A 17,500-nucleotide genomic window follows, 5' to 3' on the forward strand; every position below is an offset into this window, starting at 1 on the left:
AATGTTAATGACTTAAAAAACGACCAATTTATGAATGACACAAGCACCTACAGCCTGTCACATATCCTGTTTGTATAACATATTGACTGTCTAGCACCAAAGGCAATGCCAGCTATGCTACGTATGTATATTTTGTTCTTCTGAACTTATTATTATTTTTTTATGTTTATTTTATCTACATGTTTATTTATTTATTTTTTTTTTTTTTGAGGGGTAGGCGTCGTGGTCCAGTGATTAACACGATCGGCTCGTGCACTATGGCGTATGGATTGAAATTCTGGACATTTTTAAAGAAAAAAATCCTCCCTCTAGAATTTACCCCCAAAATCCTTTCCTTCTGGTGGAGAGAGGGGATGGGAGTGAGGGAGTGAGTGAGGGAGAGAGGGAGTGAGGGAGGGAGAGAGAGTTGAGAGAGATTAACAACCACAATTAGTGTGGGGGAAAATCTCCTGGCAGTATGTAGAACAAAATATCCAAGGTCTTTGTTAAAGGGAACTGGGTAAACTCTGGAAGACAGGTAAAAAATAAGAAAACGAAAAAATACCAAGACAAGACAATAGAAGGCGAGAGAAAACAAGATAAGACGAGACAAGACGAGAGAAGCGAACACAAGATCAAGTAAGAGAAGAGAAGACAAGAGAATACAAGATAAGAGGAGACAAGACAACACAAGACAAGAGAAGATAAGACAAGAGAAGACGAGACTAATTACGGACCATATGTGGCTGCAGCCATCATTGCCCAGTCGTGTTCCTTTGATTCTGCAATGTTCGGGTTCGATATCAAGTCAGGGAATGGGGGGGAATGTGGGGGGGATGGGGGAGAGGTAGGGGGAAATGGGGGGAAGGGGAGAGGTAGGGGAGAATAAGGGGGGAATAGGGAGAAGTAGGGGAAAATGGGGGAGAGGGAGAGGTAGGGAGAAATAGAGGAGGGGGAGAGGTAAAGGGGAAATGGGGGAATGGGGGTGAGGTAGGGGGAAATAGGGGGAATGAGGGGAGGGGAGAGGTAGGGGGAAATTGGGGGAATGAGGATGAGGGGAGAGGTAGGGGGAAATAGGGGGAATGAGGGGGAGGGGAGAAGTAGGGGGAAATAGGGTGGAATGGGGAAGAAGTAGGGGGAAATGGGAGGAGGGGAGAGGTTGGGGGAATGGGGGAAGGGTGGGAGAGGGGGGGGAAAGGGGGGGAACCCTCAGACGTTCACCTGTTCATTGGAGAATGTTTATTATCATCTTCTCTTTTACTGCATCCTTTACATTTTTAATGGAAATGTCCAACACCTCCTCCTTGCTCTTCCTTCTCCTCCTCCTCTTCCTCCCTACTCTCTGCGCTCTCTCTCTCTTGCTCTTCTCTTTCTGAATCGTGCTAAATTAACGTCAGCAATCTATACCTTCTCTTAAATTAACTTAAAGCTTAACTAGTTAAATTTATTTATTCCTGGTCCTCTTCTTCCTTTATCTTGCCCTCTTCAAGGTGTGACACACACACACACACACACACACACACACACACACACACACACACACACACACACACACACACACACACACACACACACACACACACACACACACACACACACACACACACACACACACACACACACACACACACACACACACATACACACACACACACAAAAAAAAATTATTCGGTTTATTTAGCTGAAGTTACCTCCTGTCGGGTCAAGATCCTCAAAGCAAGTCCGTCTATTCGAATATTTTATTTATTTTATTATTATTTTTTTTTTCTTCTTTTTTTGTCTGGAGGAGGAGGAAGAGTACGTGGAGGAGGGGGTAGGAAGAGGAGGGGAGGAGGAGTGAGGGAGGGAGGAGGGAGGAGGGGGAGGAGGAGGAGACGGAGGAGGAGGAGACGGAGGAAGAGGAGGAGGAGGAGCCCCCCCCCCAAACCTTCGAAAAGGATGAGAAGTTGGGGGAGAGGGGTACTCCTTGTCCTTGAACTTCCCTTGTCCTTCCTTCCTTCCTTCCTTCCTGCATGAGACCGTAGTCCTTTCCAGCGTCCAGAAATCCCGCCATCCGTCACCAACCGAAAGAAATTGTCGCCCTCTAGAAACTCTCGTAAATCTATTACACCAGAGAACTTCGACAGGGGAGCGAGGGTTAACGAATAGACACCGAAGAAGGGCAAGAAGGTACAAGGAAAGTGGCGGAGGACTGAGAAAAGGAGAGAGAAGAAGAACAGCGAAGGGAGTATTATTCCTATATGCACAGATACATTTGTACATCGACACAGGCGCGAGCACGCACATGCACACACACACACACACATACACACGCACATTCCCCCTTACCCCTGGGCGTAACCTTTCCCCAATTTTCTCTCTCCCCCTTTACCTCCACCTCTCCGACAGTCTCCTCCCCCTCTCCCCCCACCTCCACCCCCCCCCCATGTCCCTAGCCACGCCTCGGCTAAACCAACGCTGGGAAAAAGACAGAGTGTGCTGCCGGTAAGCTACACGCACAGGGCTCCGTCAATCTTCCCACCAGAAGAGCAAGGAGAGCTTATTCTTAAACAGCGCCGCATAAGCTCAAGTGATCGAAGACTTCTCGGGGAAGAGCCAGTGGCTGAGAGACGACGACGACGTTAATAATAACAACGATGATTTATCTATCGATTCCTCTATCGTCTGTGCTATATCTGTTCTTCACTGTAATACAATAAGTTGTTATATAAATGGATCTATGAGAATACGACACCAACAAGACAAACTACCTCTTAATCCATCCATACTTCGGGATTTCCCATACATACATAGTTCTCCCAATGGGTAATCTTTTAAATTAGGAATCCTCCAATATTAGGGACATTTAATTCCAAATATTGGAAATATTCAAAACGTCAGTGATTCCCGATAAAGATCTTTACTCTGTATTCGTGACATATACGTTACAGAGCTAAAAGGTCAAAGATCCAGTGGGCGGGAACCCAACGACATATACTGGTATCAGCCATGACGCTTAGTCTTTTCCTGCTGACGTGACATATTCATTTTATTTATTAATCTATTTACCCATTCCTCTATTCATTTGTTTGTTTATTGTTAAGCGACTTTTTCTGTGGGATTCGAACACTAGGACGATGCAAATTACGCTTAGGCAGATGTGCAAAAGAAGTAGCTCAGTCCTTTTCTTGCAAGGCAAAGCTAAAGGTTCGAATCCCACAAAAAAGAATCATTTAATCAAGCTATCAGGACGAATACATAATTCATCGATTTTTCAATGCTACGAACGAAGCCTTGTGACTATTAATATAAATGGGTTTCTATGCTGTTTCTAAGCCTCTTCACAGCATTCTAAGCAGCCACGAGGACTGGTTTTGGGTGCTAGGGAGATGATCTTTGAGAACACAATATATCTAATAGATCTTAGATCCTCTATCCGTGTGACTCTAAAGAATTGTAAACAAACTTTAAGTCCATACATACCTCCAGAAACTGCTGCGTTTTATTAACCTGAACCAGGCCAAAGCACGGACAATTCCCGGTACATACCTGTAACAAAAATACAAGCAAATAAATACCTATGAAAATCAACATATAAATACATTAAAAATAAAAATTATAACGTTTAATGTTAATTCACAATGTCAGTTCTTGCTCAAAGACTACAAAGCTAAAGTTAAAAGTGGAAGATTAGAAAGTTTGAGGGCAAACGTGTGTCTGCTAGCGTTCGGAAATGTGGGTCTGTGACGGAAACTTGCGGTGGTATTCTTAAAAAAAATCTTTCCTTGCATAAATCTTTCCTTATATAAATCTTGTATATGAATCCTTGGAAGGGAAAGATTCTTAAAAAAATAATTTCCTTATATAAATCTTTCCTTATGTAAATCTTTTATGAATACTTGGAAGGGAAAGATTTTTTTTAAAGAATACCATCGTTGGCTTCTGGGAAAACGTGGAATCCTTAACAAACGTAGGACGAACGTTTGGCGCCGGTGTCTTCGACGGGTGCGTAGCCACCGTTCCCGTGATGGGTGCATTTTTCCATGCAGTTATTTCTATTATGTGCATAGCGTCCCTAGAGTATATTTTCGCTTTCGCTTCGTATAACAGACGTTGAACTTCGAAAAGTTGTAGACGTCACTTTTAGTCTGGCCTTTAGCTCAACCAAATCGTCTGAATTTTGAGAGAACAAAATATATAAAGAACGGTTGACGACCTTCAACCATGAGACCTTAGTATAAAAAAAAATATATATATATATATATATATATATATATATATACACACACACACACAATAAAAAGTCAAACAATTCTAGTACGTTTATCAATGTGGCTGCCGCCTGGTGATTCTATTCATACGAACGAGGACGGGGATCCAGCTTTAAGATTCAAACCGTATCACTTGAGCCCTTTCAATGCCCCTGGTTTATCTATTAGTTCTGGTTGACGCCGGGCGATTTTATTCACACGAGGGACATCACAGGGAGGTTGAAGTTGGGCGGGCGTGGTGGGGGAGGGGGTTGACAATGGGAGATGAGGACATGAGAGACAAGTTGTGTAAGGGAACAAACGGTGTCATTATTTCTAACAACCCATGGCATTTAACAAAGCCAGACTCCCCCCCACCCCGCCCCATTCCCCCTCTTCACCCCGGAATGCCACCGCCGAGACACCGAGGAAGGCGGGAGAGGGGTGAGCACACAGGACAGACGAGCAAAAAGGGGCGTCTAAGAGGAGCGAACGTCGAGGTCCTTAGGAGAACCTAAGAACTCGTACTCAGGACTATCACGATCATATTCGGGTCCTGACGTTATACTCCAGTTTAGCGCTGACGAAAGGGGAGGAAAGGGAAGGAGGGGAGGGGGGAGAGGTATGGTGGAGGGGGGAGATTGACAAGGCTCGTCGAAGGAAGACGAACACGACGACGAGGTAGTAGTAGTATATGAAAAGGAAAAGAAGAAGAAGAACAAGGATTAAAAGTACATTAAGAGGGGGTGGTGGTAAATAATGCCACAAATGAAACCATGATGGATCCAACAAACAGTGCCAACGATAAGGCGGCACAGTGCCAGGGCGAGTACGGACGAAAGTAACTTTTGATCCCGAGTTCGACTCCCAACGGCCCCCGGTGAGACTATTCCTTCCCCTCGAAGTCGTAGCACATAAGGCAAAGGAGAAGATCCCGATGACAGCTGCGTCTTCCACCCACAGAGCAGAGAATCAAATCATAATTTCTGGATAAATGAGAGAAATTCGCTAGCAACAGCGACATCAATCCGATCATTTTTACGACCGTCGCATGCAGGATTCGAACCCACTGTTCGGTGTAGTGGGCTAAGGATCTGTGAAGGTGATCTTACGGGTGGCCGAAAGCAGTGGGTTCGAATCCTGCATGCGACTGTCATAACAATTATCGTTCTGGATAAATGTTTCACGTAACCTCTGCGAGACGCATGTAAATATCATAACCACAAAAAACATAGAAAAAAACGATACAAAACACGTCCAGGCAATTCCGCTCGGATGCCTCTATGCCCTGGCACCATGCATGGCATCTATTCCTGTAAGATAACATGACTTAAATATCAATTGGAAATGGAATCGCGTAATTAAGGCTTTAAGAGGCTCATTAGGCGGGAGACTGGAGGCAGCAATACCATGCAGCCAATGCAGTGCACGTGAGGGAAGGGCAACGGGAGAGAGAGAGAGATGGGGAAGATTGACAAGGCTCGTCAAAGGAAGACGACGACAACGAAGTAGTAGTGGTATATGAAAAGGAAAAGAAGAAGAACAACAACAAGGAGTAAAAGTACAAGGAGTAGGTCTAGGAGGAACAAAGAGGAGGAGGAGGAGAAGGAGGAGAAGGAGGAGGAGGAGGAGGAGGAGGAGAAGGAGGAGAAGGAATGGAGAGGAGGAGGAGGAGGAGGAAAGACAGCAGAAGGTGTATATAAATGCTGGAAATGGGAGCGAGGTTAGGAGGGGGAGGAGGAGGAAGAGAAGAAGGAGGAGGAGTAAGAGGAGGAAACGGAGGAAAGACAGCTGAAGATGTATATAAATGCTGGAAAATGGAGTGAGGTTAGGAGTCCATCCAGACGACCCAGGGCACCCAAGAGGAAGGAGGAGGGGGAAGACTTATAAGGGGAGAGGAAGAGAAGGAACGATTCCACCTCGGAAAGACACTTCAAATAAGAAAGGAAAAAGGCCAATAAACGAAGTCTGAAAAATGTGAAAATAAAGAGAGACAGAGAGAGAGAGGGGGGGAAGAGAGAGACAGAGAGAGAGGGGAAAAGAGAGATAGAGAGAGACAAAGAGAGAAAGATAAATAGAGGAAGAGAGAGATAGAATCAGAGGGGGAAAGAGAGATAGAGAGACAAAGAGAGAAAGAGAGAGCGAGAGAAAGAGTTCGAGGAGAAAATTGATAGGTAAAAGGGAGATGGTGATGATTAAGTAAACATACGACAAAGAAAGAAAATAAAAGAATGTAGAAAGCAAAAGAAAAAGTAAGAAAAATAACATAAAACGGGGGTAGGGGCGGGTCTAGAAAGGTGGGAGGGAGAGCTGTGAGGCGAGATGGGCTATTTTGACTAGACAGCATTCCCATGACGGATGTTACGGAGAGAAAGAGAGAGAGAGAGAGGAGAGAGAGAGAGAGAGAGAGAGAGAGAGAGAGAGAGAGAGAGAGAGAGAGAGAGAGAGAGAGAGAGAGAGAGAGAGAGAGAGAGAGAGAGAGAGAGAGAGAGAGAGAGAGAGAGAGAGAGAGAGAGAGAGAGAGAGAGAGAGAAGAGAGAGAGAAGGGTGGAGTCCTATTCTCCTTCGCTCTGCCAGCTTCGTCGCTTTTTTACTAAAGGGTACACAGAGGCGGCATTCTTCCCCCCCACCACCCACCACAAGAGCTATGAGAATAAAAGTGGAGGGATCCCCAGGAGGCTGGGAATGGAGTGAGGGAGGAGACCTCTATAGGAGGCATAGCGTACAAAAACGAGGCCAGAGGAAGAGACAGTTGACTGTGAGAGGCAGCAGGAGGTCGCTGTGTGAGAGGAGATACAAGAACGGGACCATGTGAAAGACGACGACGACGACGACGAAGAGCAAGTGCGAGAAGGAGGAGGAGGAGGAAGAGGAGGAGGAGGAGAAGGTGGTGTAGAGGGAGGTTGAACAAAAGAACAAAATAAAAGCAATAACAAAAAGACAGGTGAAAAATAAAAACAGGAAGCGAGGGGAAAGGTTCTCAGTGGAGCAAATGCGAGAAAGGAAAGACAAAGATGAATTGGAGGAGGAAGAAAAGGGGGGGAGGAGGAGGAGGGGGAGGAGGAGGAGGAGGGGGTAGGAGAGGAGGAGGGGCTGAGGAGGAGTAGGAGGAGGACTTGGTAAACGAGAAGAAAAGAGAACAATAAGGACAAAGGGTACGGAGGGACGAAGAAGAGTAAAAGGAAAATAAAAGTCATATGGGTAAAAAAGAATAGGGTGAGTAAGCGGGGATGAGGGAGGGAAAGATTAGGCGGGAATACGAGAGATAGATATATATATATATATATATAGAGAGAGAGAGAGAGAGAGAGAAGAGACAGAGGAGAGAGAGAGAGAGAGAGAGAGAGAGAGAGAGAGGAGAGAGAGAGGGAGGGAGACAGAGGAGAGAGAGAGAGAGAGAGAGAGAGAGAGAGAGAGAGAGAGAGAGAGAGAGAGAGAGAGGAGAGAGAGAGGGAGGGAGAGAGAGAGGGAGGGAGACAGAGGAGAGAGAGAGAAGAGGGAGACATAAACCCACAACGACGGCGACAGAAAGCTGAAACTGAAGCAGAAGCCTAACCAAAACCGAAAGGAAGGATGGGAAGAGGGGGAGGAGGGCGGAGAGAGGGGGAGGATGGGAAGAGGGGGAGGAGGGGGAGAGAGGGGGAGGAGGGGGGACCGAAGGTCCCGTGTGGATAAGCCACCACAGACTTGCGGTCAACCTCCACGACGCCAGACGCTCAGCATCACATAGCAAAGACCATCTCGCTTGCCTCTTCCACCTTCTCCATCAGAACCACCACAACCAGGTCCTCCTCCACCAAAACCACTACAACCTCCTCCACTACCTCAACCTCCTCTTTCTCCTTCTCCTCCTCCTCCTCTTCCACCTCCTCATCTCTCAGCTCCAGAACCATCAAGACTACTCCCCATGGGGACAACAGCGACACATAAAACACGATAATAATGAGCTCCACCTGGAGGAGGAAAAAAAGAAGAAGAAGAAAAAAAAGGGGAGAGCTAGAATGAGACAAAGATAAACCTAGAGAGAGAGAGAGAGAGAGAGAGAGAGAGAGAGAGAGAGAGAGAGAGAGATACTCCATATAAATATGATAACCAGAAGCTTCTAGTCTCCCTTTTGCTAAGCAGAAGGTATTCAAAAAGATTATAAATCTCTACTAAGACCTTCTGAGCTAATTATTTTAAACCCATAGACAACGTCTACCGTTTGTGTTTGTGTTTGTGTGTGTGTGTGTGTGTGTATGCGAGCAGCCATCACTCGTAATAGCTTTTCAAAATGGCTCTGTAGATTATCTGGCATGTGACCTTCTGTGTCTAATAATAGAGTAATCGTTCTTTCATTAGGTTTTCCTGAACTACTCGAGAATTCCAAAAGAACCACTCACCGTTTCTAAATCATAAAATTTTGACCTTTATCGTGCTCTCTGCGCCGAGCTAAAGGGCCGCTCGCCAGACAGCGCAACATACACACACACACACTATATATATATATATATATATATATGTGTGTGTGTGTGTGTGTGTGTGTGTGTGTGTGTGTGTGTGTGTGTGTGTGTGTGTGTGTGTGTGTGTGTGTGTGCCAAGAATTTGTTTAGCCTTTTTCTCTTTCTTTTTCCTTTCCTCTTTCTTCTTCATCATTATTTTCATCTGCCCTCTATTCTTGTTCTTCTTCATCCTTTTATTTCCATTTTTCAAATTCGCCATTGTTATCTTAGTCTTATTATTCATCCTACTATTTCACTTTCCCTCCTCCTCCTCCTCCTCCTGCTTCCTCTACTTCGTCGTCTGCAACGTAATTACTTTATTACAATTTTTCTCCTCTTCATCTTGTTCTTCTTCTTCCTCCTCCTGTTCTTCGTCGTCTGTGGCGTAATTTTCTTATTATCATTAGTATATTTTTCTTCTTGTTTTTCCTTTTCCTCTGCGTCTGTTGACGGCCTTACTGCAAGCATTGCATTTCAACCTGACCACAGTGCTTGCCACTAGCCTCTCTCCGATAGCTTCACGAAACCTCATGAAACTCAAAAGCAAATCGAACAGCGTTCGAATCATTTGGCCGAACCGTGGCACTGCGTTCGAGTCCAATAGGTCACCACTTAACCTAGACCAAAAATATTCTAATTCAGAATCTCCATTATTCGGAAATTCAGAAGGAAAGTTTCCGAAATAGGGAACATTCTGGATACTTACATCCCTTCTTAAGAAAAGTTACACAACTATATGGGGATGGTGAGTGGTAATGGACATGGAACTGCATAGTGTAGGTCTTATGGTCCCTTACAGCCTCCTTCATTCTTATCTTTTTAACATTCCAGTACATTTTCAAAATCCAAAAAATCCAGACAAAAACCCATCAAAGTTACACAACTTTAAGGATGGGGATGATGAGTGGTAATGGACATGGAACTGCATAGTGTAGGTCTTACGGTCTCTTACAGCCTCCTTCATTCTTATGTTTTTAACATTGCAGTATATTTTCGAAATCCAACAAATCCAGACAAAAACTCAAAAGTTAAGTTACGATTCTGCCCAGACTGGTGTAAAAAATAATAAAAGATAAAAGAAATAAATACAAATAAATAACAATAAATAAACAATTAAATAAAATAAATATTCCTCCACACTTCACTGGACCATCCATCCCTGGCGGGTTAGTCTACAGCAGATAACCGAGCCGGCAGTGATGGACGGAAACTGCCCAGGGGGTAACAGGACTATCGACCTTATCGTTCCTTCACATCTCCTGGGTGGCAACCCACTCCTCACCCCGACTTCCCTTCCTCTACCCACTCCCACGTCATGTTCCTCATGACTGGTGCGACATCAAGTATACGTTTTATAACGAAATTAACATAAACAAGGAATCAAATAAGAATAAATACATAATAAATATGTAAATAACAGTTAAATAAAATAAAAATAAACCATCTATCTGTCTATATACCAGGAACATTTTCCCCCTTATCACAGAGGTAGCCATGTCAAAGGCACGTACCTATTCCCTCCGAGTTTTCCCATTAGGTCCGTAAAAGGCGACTGAAATGGGACGAAGGACGGGACTAGGCAACTTCCTCTTTGTAGCCCTAAAGGGTAAATTCCTACGAGAAAAACGAAATCAAATCAAATAAACTATATAACCACTAAATTCTGCTCGCCTTCCTTGCCTCGTTATTACTGCTAAGTTGATATTAACGCCATCTGTTGGGGGGCATAAGCAACTGTCCCTTGTTTCGAATGAAGTGCTAATGAATCTATGACGAGTCCAGCATGGGAAGATTAGTGAACCTTCTTCAGTAGATTAACGTGGTTGCTATGTGTTAAATCAAGCCTTCATCTCTTCAGCCATTTGTTGGCTACAGAGTCCACTGCTAAACAAAGTCTTCTCCCTGTAAACTTGTCTACATTGTCTCTCTACTTTATGTCTGGCCTTCCTCTTCCACGCTTACCATGTCGTGGCGTCCAGTCAGTTAGATATTTACTCCAGAAGTCATCCACCTTCTTGGTTACTTATCCCAAATCCACTCGGGCTACTCTCTCCACAATACCTTCCATACTTGTTCTCCCCAAATCCACTCGGACTACTCTTTCCACAATACCTTCCACTCCACTCTCCACAATACCTTCACTCCACTTCGCTCTCTTCTCCGACTTGCCCTCTTTCTCCTGCCCCTCAGTGTTATTTCATGCATTGATCTTTCTTATACTACGTGGACACGCATTTCATGGCATATTTATTCAATTATGTACTTCTGTTCGCTCGAGTGCAAAGGAGAGAATAGATGAGAGAAGGGGAGAAGAGGGAAGAAGAGGGGATAAGAGGGGAGAGGGGAAAGAAGAGAGGGGGAGAGGGAAGAGGAAGAGAGGGGAGAGGAGGAAAGGGGAGAGGGGGAGAGGAGGAAAGAGGAGAGGGGAGAGGAGGGAAGGGGAGGAGGGAAGGGGAGAGGAGAGGGAAGAGGAGGGAAGAGGAGAGGAGAGGGCAGAGGAGGAGAGGGGAGAGGAGGAGAAGTGAAGGAGGAAGAGAGCCATGAGCAAAGGTGAGGGAGGAATGAGGGAGAGAGAAAAATGTGGGAGGCAAAGTTCGGATGGAATACTGGTGGGGGTTGAATAAGGGAGGAATAAAGGGTAGGAAGATGGGAGGGAAGGAAGGAAGGAAGGAAGGAAGGAATTGAGGAAGGCGAGGATACGATATCTGAGAGAGAGAGAGAGAGAGAGAGAGAGAGAGAGAGAGAGAGAGAGAGAGAGAGAGAGAGATAGAGAGATAGAGAGAGAGAGAGAGAGAGAGACAGAGAGAGACACACACACACACACGAGGCGGCCTGACCTTGACAAAAGCGAACTGCGTACGAGAAGAGCTCGGCTCTCCCAATGAGAGCAGCGCCATCTCGAGCTAAAGAGGCTCTCGAGAGAGCCGAGGCCCTAAAGGAAGACTCGAGAAGAGAGAAACAAAGCAAGACGCCAGTGTGTGAAGGTCAAGACACAGACACAGACACAGATACACACAGAAGGGATCGGGACTGGGAACAACGGCGTCTGGTCTATGGGCGGAGCTTAAATTTGTCTCTCTGAGGAAAGACGTTAGGCTTAAATTATGCAGAGCAATTGGATATCGAAGATAGAAGGTACACTATCCATACCAAATGATCAATTTCACTTACATCTGCCCTATAAAAACGTCAACCTCGTCAAGTATTCTATAAATACAGTATGGATGATTTCTCTCTTTGAAAACGGGTTGTCGAAGCATATTGATTCAGCGAATTGTCACACCCAGAGCGATAACGACAGCAGCACCGAGGAGTATGGTCTCCTGTTTACTGGCGCTTCTATCCTTAAGGACAATCTCTAGTGCCAAAAAAAGGTAACAAAAATAACGGAGTACATCTACCAGTTACTAAAGCTGCACCGTAAAAAAAAAAAAGGGTCCATGGCGGGCTGAGCGGCCCCCCACAGACAGGGCCACTCATGTGGAAAATCAGAAGGAAAGTTCATTCTTCGCCAAGGGACACGGTGGCTGAGAGGGGTGGAAGGGCGTGCAGAGATAAGAAAAGAAGCCTCGAGATAAGGAAGCGCTTATAAGAAGAAGGGAGAAAAAAAAAAAAAAAAAAAAAAAAAAAGTAACAAGCGAGGTGAAGAATACACAAACTGCCCTCTATGACGAAATCCGTGAAAATAAAATGAAAACTATTACTACTACTACACAAAATACTAATAACAAATATCCAGCCGAAAGTGTTTATCGACAAAGGCAAGAATAACCCAAAAGCTAAAAAATAAGACATGTTTACAATCCCTTCATACATTGTATTTGGGCTTGACACACACACAAACACATACACACACACTGCCACAACACAATTAGCATGAAACTGTTAACTTTGTTAATTTTCAGCCCTCAAGATGCCAATTCCGAGACAGCAACAACAATATACATACATGCCTCGTTCACAAGAACATTCCCAACACTGCCATCACCATAATCACATGCTAACTGATTACGTCATTGTTTATCCCGGTTCCCATGGAAAATTAGTTTTCCCGCCACGCCAAGACGGATTCTGGCTGGAAAAGGGGCGGAATTGGCGACGGCGGGTTCCTCAGTAACCTTTCCGTCTGCGCCCCAATGTCAACCCTTGATGAATTCATTGGTTTTTTCTTTAGCAACTCCGACGATGCTCGTGGGGGGAGTGTGGGAGTGAGGAAGAGGGGAGGGAGAGAGATCCCTGGCCAAACTTTAGAAGTCTTATTGCTTTCAGCGGAGCTGAAAAAATGTTGGAGAAAAAAGAAATTTATATACCGGGCAGCGCGGGACGGAAAGAAGGATTGTCGCACTTTGGTAGATAACCTCGAGGGGATTTTTTGGCGAAGAAAGTAAGTCTTTTTGGCTTCATTTTCGGATCGGATCGAACGCTGGAGATTGAGAGCCAAGTTAAGGAGAATCTGCACCCTTCCTGATAGTGTTGGAACGGATTTGATACACAAATAAAAAGGCGTGCAAGAACACGCGCACACACAGACACACACACAAACACACACTGTATCTCTGCAACGTTAACTTAAACCGATTATCATTATTACTATTATCATTGCCATTATTATTAGTATTATCATTACTAATATTACACACACTTCTGGTGTCTTCTTTCATTCTACTTATCTATTGAGGTATTGACTTCACTTATATTTCTTACGTTGCAGAAGTGGTTAGGTTAGGTTGTGATTTTCTTTTTAAGTTGTGGTCGAGGTGGTGTCGACGTTTCTTAGTTGTGATGGTGTTGATGACAGTGGTTGTTATTTGGTTGTGATTGTGGTGATGGTTGTGTTTTTGGGTTGTGGTAGCGATTGTGGTTTTCGGCTGCGCTGGTGGTGATGACGACACTATGGGCGGTGTTGGTGCTAAAGATGACCGTGGGGAATCGATGGTGCAACTGCGGAGGCACTGCCACCGGAGACAATGATGGTGGTACTGAAAGTGATGGTGGTGATAATGGAGGCTGTGACAGCGATGAACACGGTCATTTCAGCGCACAGATCCTGGTGGTCGGAGTGGTGGTAGTGGTGGTGGAGGTTGCGATGATGCTTACACCACAAGGTCGTGGTGGTGATGATGGTGGTGTTATTGGTGTTACACCACGTGGTGGACGTGGTGGTTGTGGTGCTTATACCATATAGTGTTGCCAACACCATTCGATTATGTTTTTCTGCTGTCAGTGCGGCTTTATTCCATTCCTCAGTTACAAAACTGACACCTTCTGCTGCTATTTGCCCCACCTACGTCTATTTGCGCTACAGCCAAACCATTTTATTCAGCCAAAATCTGAGCCACGATAATTAAACGAGCCCCCACACTAGTAGACCTGTTCCCTCACTCATTCCTCAAACAAGTTCGTATTTTGAAATCAGCGCTTCTATCCTAGTGTCCTCTTTTTTTTTTCGTTTGGTTAATTTTGGCGATATTTTTTTTGAGAGACAGAGAGAGAGAGAGAGGGGGGGTCAGAGAGAGGCAGAGAAAGAGAGAGGGGGGGCAGAGAAAGAGAAAGAGAGAGATAGAGAGAGGGCGATTTTACTCAGTTCTGAGAGAGAAAATGAGAAAGAGAGAGAGAAAAAAAATGAGAGAGAGAGAGAGCTCTTTGGTGACCAAGGTGTTTAACAGAGCCTCAACTTTATGAACTGAGATTGAAGACCTGGAGGGCGCAAACCCTTTTCCACGATAGTGTTAATGAGAAATGTTGGCTCTAACCTAATAAACCTGAATTTAAATCAAACTGGGAAATATGTCGGCAAATTGTATATTCTGTGTCTGTGGTTGTGTATGTGTGCAGCATCCAACAAAGCTTACTAAGCGCGATTTAATATTTCACTTTGGTGCAGATCTGTGGTTTGATTAAATTAAAAGATAATAAAAATCACGAGGAAAAATACGTATTGAGAATAAACAAATAAAATCACTCCCGCTAATATCAATTAATATTTCTCACAAAATAGATCAAAAGCTCTTCCCACAAGTTTCATCCAGAAATGAATGAAAAATGAATTAATTTTTTTTTCTACGTTTTCCTTGTCATATTATCGAGATTACATGCAGCATTGTTGAAAACATTTTCAAATGCTGGATCAAAATTATGGAATGTTTTTGTTGACAGAAAAAATTACTATAAGTATCAAACGCCATTCAACATCACAAACAAATCTTAAAACTAACTGGAAATCAAATCTTCCCCGCCAATCCTGACTCCATTTCCGCCAATTGTCTCACTGATGATCGAAGCGACATGACGTCATCGCGTTTGACAGCTGGGGCTGTGACGTCACTTCATGCTGGCGTCGGAAGCAGAGGATGTTGTTATTGTTGGGGGTACAAAGGACTCCACAAGTGGTTGGGAGTCCAGAGAGAAGTCAGAAGACACTTGGATCTTCTGACAAGGTGGTGATGTGGACCACAATCTCGGTGGAAAGTCATTAAAACTTTTTTCTTGTCATAACTCTTGCGTTATGTCGTCTTCGCTATATTTCCTCTTTCTGTCGACTTCGTTTGATTCAGTTTTCAATGCTGTTATTTAACTATTTCCACTGGCGTTATATTTCTGTTATTGTTGTTAAAATTGGTGATTGTAGTGGTGGTAGCAAAAATGATCTTAGACCTAACTTACACTAACAACTCAAATACTGCATGACCAAACAACAGAACGACTAAAAAGTTGGCTGCATTGTATTAAAAAGATATACCCACTTCTTGTTCTATTTCAACACAACTTTTTAATCACGCTAATAAGAAAGTTGGTACATATTTCAAGCAGGGAAGGGAGACGACCAGCCAGGTGGACAGAGGCGATAGAGAAGTTTGCAGGAAGGGCGTGGTAGAGATTAGTTCGACCTTATGACTTATGGTAGAAGTTGGGGTAGGCTTTAATTCAGCTGTCGACTATGACTGATTGATTGATGTGTACCAAGCAATTACAGAAATTATACCACAACGACGACGACATACAATAAATAAGAATTAAAAAAATAAAAAATAAATAAGCAAATAAATAAAATATATGAACAATTAAAAAAAATTATACCTGGTCAGTAAAACCAACGGGAAAAAATCGTATAAATAAATATAACAAAAATGACACCGAGGCAAAGAGAAAGTGAATTAAAACGGATAGAAAAAAAAAGAAAGAAAACGGAAAGAAAGAGAAATACATTCAAGAGAGAAAATGGGAAGTGACAAATAAATTCAAGAGAGAAAATGGAGACAGAAGAGAAAGGGGAGGGAAGGTGCAGAGTGCGAAGGTGAGATAAAAACCGGCGAGAAGAGAAAAAAAAGAGAAGAGAAATGAAGAGAGAAATAAGAGTAGATGCAAGAGGTATGAGGCGAGAGGGGGGGAGAGCAGAGAGGGGAGAGAGGAGAGAAAAGATAAAGGGCAAGGGGGAGAGAGTAGGAGAGAAAGAGAAAGAGAGAGGTGACGTGACATTAGGAGTAAAGCAGATGGGAAGAGGGGAGTGGACCAGGGGAAAGGAGGAATGGGGAAAGGAGAGGAAGAGAAAGAGAAAGAGAGAAAAAGAGAAAAAGGGGGAAGGGGGAAAGGGAATAGGAACGGGTAGATGAAGGGGAAAGGAGATAGAGAAGTGGAAAGAGAAGGGGAGGCAGGAGGGTGAAGAGGAAGAGAGAGGAAGAGGAAGAGGAATGAATAGACACAGGAGAAAATGGTACGTACTATTAAAATAATAATTTTTAGACACGAAGAGGGGGGAGAGAGATAAAAATAAAACATAATTAATACTGTCATGTATATTCTTATTGGGTATGAAAAAGTAACAAGTTATAAATATATATTTACTCTTTTTTTCAATTTCATTTTTCATACACATACACACACACACACACACACACACACATCCCAGACCATGTTGAAATACACACATACACTCCAGATTCAAATCTTACCAAATCCTATCGAATTACAATTTGTCACATCCACACGTACAAATACATACACAACTGTATAGACGTACATACACATACACGCGCGCGCGCACACACACGAAAAAACGTAATTAAATGTTCAGAAGTCTTTTTCAAGGTTTCTGCCTCCTTAGAAAGAAAGAAAAAAAAATCCCTTCCCTCTTCTTCTTCCTCCTCGTCCTCCTCCTCCTCCTAGTCTTCTTGTTCTTCCTCCTCTTCACCCTCCTCCTCCTCCTCACTTATATTCTTCACAGTTCATGGTTTCAAGAGTCTTCTAATTAGCATTTATGTTCTCTTTTGTTTTATTTCAAGGATTTTGTATTCTTCGTTGGCGTGTCATATGACACTCCATGTGGTGTCATTTATGATTACCTAATCAATCAGTCAATTATTTAATCAACTATTGAATTTCTCTTTATAAGGCGGCAACACCCCCTCCCTACCACCTCCTCCACTCACCTGCGTTCCCTTTATGCAACATCCTTACTTTTCCTGTAGTCCTTTCACCATGGCTGCCGTCAGACGATTTTATTTGTTTCGGTGTCACCATCCCTTCGCCCTTCCGATTGCCGCCTGGTGATTTTATTCATTTTTGTGTCACTCCGGTAAGGAGGGTTGTCAACATTCGTCCTCATTCTCCCCGTTTTCTATTAACCTCCTTCCATTTTCTATAATGACGAACATATCTTCTTCCCAATTTTCAGGGACGATGTGAAGATCCCTTTTCAACACACACACACACACACACACACACACACACACACACACACACACCTTCCTCCTCCAGTCTCCCCTTCCTTTAGTCTAAATAAGTAGATAAATAAATGAATAAAATATAAATACA

At 43.8% G+C, this 17,500-nt stretch overlaps 1 protein-coding gene and 1 long non-coding RNA gene across 8 annotated transcripts in view; both read right to left on the reverse strand.

Annotated features, from left to right (window-relative positions):
* Positions 1 to 17,500, reverse strand: part of LOC143040761 (semaphorin-1A-like) — a 666,238-nt gene that overhangs the window by 289,202 nt on the left and 359,536 nt on the right. The gene's annotated exons all lie outside the window — the stretch shown is intronic.
* The window catches only part of LOC143040762 (uncharacterized), a 91,015-nt gene that overhangs the window by 32,354 nt on the left and 41,161 nt on the right, over positions 1 to 17,500 (reverse strand). Inside the window, exon 2 of the long non-coding RNA XR_012967748.1 lies at positions 3,442 to 3,507. This is a non-coding gene — a long non-coding RNA (uncharacterized LOC143040762). The remainder of the gene's footprint in view (positions 1 to 3,441; positions 3,508 to 17,500) is intronic.

The sequence above is a fragment of the Oratosquilla oratoria genome, chromosome 29, assembly GCF_046742065.1.
Source record: "Oratosquilla oratoria isolate Oo_2021 chromosome 29, ASM4674206v1, whole genome shotgun sequence".
Classification (NCBI taxonomy): Eukaryota; Metazoa; Arthropoda; class Malacostraca; order Stomatopoda; family Squillidae; genus Oratosquilla; species Oratosquilla oratoria.